Below are 4944 nucleotides of genomic sequence, written 5' to 3'. Positions count from 1 at the left end.
AAAAATTAGTGGCGTTTTTTAGAAAAAAATACCGCTAAAGACCAGGACCTTTAGCGGCGCTTTTTTAAAAAACGCTGCTAAAGACCAAGACCTTTAGTGACGCTTTTATAAAAACGCCGGTAAAGACTAGGACCTTTAGCGGCGCTTTTATAAAAACGCCGCTAAAGACAAGGACCTTTAGCGACACTTTTTCCACAAACGCCGCTAAAGGTCATGACCTGTAGCGGCGCTTTTCACACAAACGCCGCTAAAGGTGATGACTTGTAGCGGCACTTTTCCCACAAATGCCGCTAAAGATCATGACTTTTAGCGGCGCTTTTCCTAAAAACACCGCTAAAAATATAACCTTTTAAAAAATTATTTTATTTTAATTAAATAATATTTATTTCTATGTTAAAATATTATATTATGTTTAATTTTTGAAATTTGAAATCTAAACTATATACTTTAAGGATAAATAAAAAATATTAATTAAATGAAATTTTCCATTAAAATTTAAATTTCAAAACTAAATATAAAAATTAATGAATTTAAATTTAATACATAAACATTGATTTAATATGTAATTTAATACATAAACAGCTATTTCACTACCGCAACTAGGGCAGATCTAGCTTTTGTGAAAATAGCAATGAGAGATCCCAGTTGCAACTTATCATTGCACCCAAAACTCAATCGATACCTGCAAATGGTAAGACATATCAATTGTAGCCATTAGCTACTACTATCTGATATACTTTCCACAATCAACACCTATTATACAATATCAAGAACAGAATGAAATATGATTATCAAATTAACATCTCTTTGAACATATGAAAACAAAGAGATATTTAATCGTCACTTCTTTCATGATTCTAAAACAATGCCAATAGCATTTTTAAATACCATCTACTAGTCAATTGTTCTTCAATCTCCTATCTAAGCGTATTTATGTTGATGAAGCAAAGTTCCACATTGCCCCAATTAGAACATTCAACAACTTGGCCAAAAAGTTTATCAGAAAAAAAAAACCTTGACCAAAAAGGAAAAAGGAAAACTTCCAACAGCTAACAAAAAGCCTTTGTAAAGGAAATACTAGATCTCAAATGTGGCGGCTAGCAATAATAAATAAAATCAACTAATGGAGCTAAAACATCATTTGGCTAAGAATGCTCTAAATGAAACTCCAAATCAGGCACTTACATAATACTTGCAATAAAAGTCTTAAGCTATACATTAAATAAATTATGCTTATTTACCAAATTGTCTTGGGCGTACTTCTCTTTCTTTTTGGTTCTTTTATAATTATAACCAGTTTTATGATACATTCATTGTTCAGAGCATCAAATATTTATCAATTATTTATGTGTTAGCTGAGAGAGAGAGAGAGAGCAGTAGCAGCAGAAATAAGTACTTACTCTATGTCTGCCAAGTCATTGATTAACTGAACTTGAACATCTGAGGGCATTTTAATCTTAAAAACAAACCTGTTAAAAAGTGTAATGCATGAATAATTACCCAAAAAAAAATTAAAGAGTGGCCATTTATAAGTCAAAACAGACATGGCACTTACATTGTCACTTCCCTTACAATATCGATCAGGGCCAATCCTTTCCTGGTCTTTGTTTCAGATACTCCTACAAAGAGTTAACCAAAGAATAAAGAAACAGTTTTAAAGAGAATAAAAAGTAGATCTACAAACAAGAATTTTACTAATTGCACAACAGAGAGATTGAGAGAAATACATTTGAAACTCTCTGCAAATGACTCATTCAGAAGCCAGTAAGATATTTGCTCGATGTCTTTAGGCAATGGATTTCCAGTACAGAGATACACGGCTTCTTCTATAATCTTCTGAGAAGCCATGTGTGTTGACTGCATGCAGTAAAAAAGTCATTAACAATGCCACTCTTGCATATTCATGAATAACACCGACCACTTCATAAAAATAGGCATCTTACTCGCCCAAATCCCCCCGTCAATAAGGAAAATAATGTCTATTCATGCACTTGAGCACTTGGTTCAGAGACATCCCCATAGGAGCCTGCTTTAAGTCACAAATAGTTTTATTAAAATATTAAGTTAGTATTCGAGTTTTTTTTTAATTTAACATGTTAGCATAATTTTAAATCATATAATTAAAAATATATTTTTTATATAAGAGAAAGGAGGAAGGACTGTTTTAACTGTAACACAAGCATAATGATTACTAGAACAATACTTTTTTAACTGTAACACAAGCATAATGATTACTAGAACAATACTTTTTTAATGTATTAGCTAAATAAATATTAATTTAGTCTATATTTGATAAATTGAAACATTAAGTAGTGAAAAAATAAATTTGAAAATATTAAGTGTTGAATTTAAGTTATAAAATTTATTTAGTGTACTCAAAATTGAATATTAAATATAATTAGATTGTTTGATAAATGATAATACAATCTTAAATGAAATATATTTTATTTTATTCTATTTTCTATTAAGTGATAAGTAGGTCTATGTCTACTTATCATTTTCTACACTTTTTTGTAGAAAAAAATTCTATCTAGTAGTTTTTACTAAAGATTATCAAATTAACACTTTATCAAACATGACATTAATTTAGTAGCTTATTAAATATATATATATATCAGAGTAACATATCGATGCCAACGTATGAAACGTTGACTTACTCGCACACATATATCGGAGTCACAGATACTTCCAGGTGCCAACTTTAAATTGACCAAAATATACATATATTCATTAACAAAGTTATTATTTACTACCAATGGCACAACATCATCATATATTCGAATTCATATATGTATATATTTATCATGATTTACACTTTAATATCACATGCATATACTTCATTTAGCCGAATATTAACTTGCCATTATTATACAAATAATCAACATTTTCACATATATAGATCATATTATCACTTTAATTAGGAAAAAAGAAATCCATCCTATCCAATTAAAACTAGCGTTCACATCACCTTAACACATAAATTAGACAAGGCTACACCACCCCTCTGAAGAGCAATGAGATAATGTGGTAATGTAACACCACTTTTGCCACAAAGCAAATAACAGATCGAAGCCAACCTGTTGTTTCTCTGACTTACACTTCTTAAATAAGTAACTATCATTGTACAACAATTTACGCAGAAACAGTATAGGAATAAGTAGTTTAAACACCTGCAAAATGTTCAAAGCCTTTCTCATGTCACCATTGCTAAGCCGTACTAGTGCTACCAAGCCACTATCAGGTACATCAAGCCTAGTCCAATGAAGCGAAAATTGGTAACAGTATTCAGGTGAAAGATTCAAAGATATGATCCAAAGAACAAAAGGTAAAGCCATTTAAATATGCTAACACACGGATTTTCATTCTTTGACAACTCTAATAAAAAAATTGCAAATGACTTGAGCCAAATATATGATGTTGACAAATCATTTTTTTTATCATTTAGGTAGAAGGTCATGGCATTCACTCTTCCAATATATGATGTTGACAAATCAAGATTGAAGAGGACAGAAATGAGTTACAGATATGTACTTGGATCCCAAAAATAGAAATGCTTTTCTTTATTTTCCTAATAATTTACCACTATACTATTTATTATGCTATTCTTTTCTTGGATTTATATCAGAAACAGGTCTTGGGAGTTGAAATTTGTGGGGATAGCGTATGTACTCACATGCTCAGTATATCCTGAACAATTGGGTATGGTGAACAATTTAAATACACATACTAAGATCTCTGGTTTTGTCCAAATATTCACATATAGACTTAGTTGGAAAAGTAGGATAAATTTGAAGGAGATTAAATAAATTATGCAGCCACTTCAAATAGAAGACAGACTCATTATGATCGAGTTCTAGATAACATATTAGTTTAATTAAAACAATGAAAGCTACCAAACTTTATAGGCTGCTAAAAAATAACCTAAGGAAAGCTGGGTTTGATATTAAAAAATATATAAATTTGGTTTGTATCCGAAAAAGCAATAATCTTAAAATAATTAGTGGGATCATCATATTTGACAAGTTTGGATCATTATTTGTGCTTCGAAATTTGTTATAAGAGAAAATAACACAAAAGGTATTGAGAACAAAAAATTCAACAGTGTTTGTTCGATGTGGTTATCCCATTCGACCGACCAAAGTCCCAAAAGCAGTTTATGGGTCCTATATATGAATATTGTTTATGTTTGACTTAACTTTTAACACCAAAAAGAATCAATTAACAGAAACAAGAAAGGAGGAGAAGAGATCGAGCCAGATCTGGGAATACCTTTAGGGATTGTGAGCAGAGGCTGAGAAGAGCAATTGCAAAGGCAAGGTGGGCAAGTGTTGGAAGTGTGGCTGAAGGCTACTAATCCTTCCATGAAATGCCAATAGACACAACGGAGAACCGAATCAAGACTGCTGCTGGAGAGTTTCTTGATTGAAAACAGCAACGGAGGGGTGAGATGGGGGTGTTTTGAGAATATGATTTTAGGGGGAAAAATTAGGGGTTTCAGAGGGTGAAAATTTAGGAATAAAACCACGCCCTTTTGAGATTTATTTGTGGCGTTTTTTATAAAAACGCCGGTAAAAAATTATTACATTTTTGCTCTGTTAAAATTTTTTTTTAATTTTATTTTACTTCAAAAAAAGTTTTTATTTTATATGTTAAAAATTATTAGTTAAATAATTTTATAAAATATTTATTATTACTATTTTTTATAAATTAGTTTTTATAAATAAAAAATTAAGTACTCTGAAAATAAATATCGTGTATTTTAATAAGAAAATAAATAATAAATGGCTGTCATTAATTATTAAGTTAAAATTATCCAATGTAAGAAATTAATTTCTCACATATCAAATTTCTATTAAAGATTGAGACATTAATCATGATTTTATATTATTCTTTCCGATCTAATCTCCATTTCATTAGGGATATTTCTTCCTAACTAAAATATAA

At 30.1% G+C, this 4944-nt stretch overlaps 1 long non-coding RNA gene across 2 annotated transcripts; it reads right to left on the bottom strand.

The window, feature by feature from the left end:
- Positions 1-465: 465 nt before the first annotated feature.
- On the bottom strand, positions 466-4529 carry LOC107950994 (uncharacterized). 2 transcript variants are annotated; one of them, XR_005928783.1, is made up of 7 exons: positions 4270-4506; positions 3171-3252; positions 1944-2029; positions 1728-1857; positions 1556-1619; positions 1401-1469; positions 466-682 (listed from the first exon to the last, which is right to left on the bottom strand). It is a non-coding gene; the product is annotated as an uncharacterized lncRNA (long non-coding RNA). The 2 variants fall into 2 exon arrangements; XR_001698284.2 differs by having other exon boundaries at positions 475-682; positions 1944-2026; positions 4270-4529.
- Positions 4530-4944: the final 415 nt, after the last annotated feature.

This window comes from Gossypium hirsutum, chromosome A06 (assembly GCF_007990345.1).
Source record: "Gossypium hirsutum isolate 1008001.06 chromosome A06, Gossypium_hirsutum_v2.1, whole genome shotgun sequence".
NCBI classification, from domain to species: Eukaryota; Viridiplantae; Streptophyta; class Magnoliopsida; order Malvales; family Malvaceae; genus Gossypium; species Gossypium hirsutum.
The sequence above is the reverse complement of the archived record's forward strand: the minus strand, read 5'-3'. Positions and strand labels throughout refer to the sequence as shown.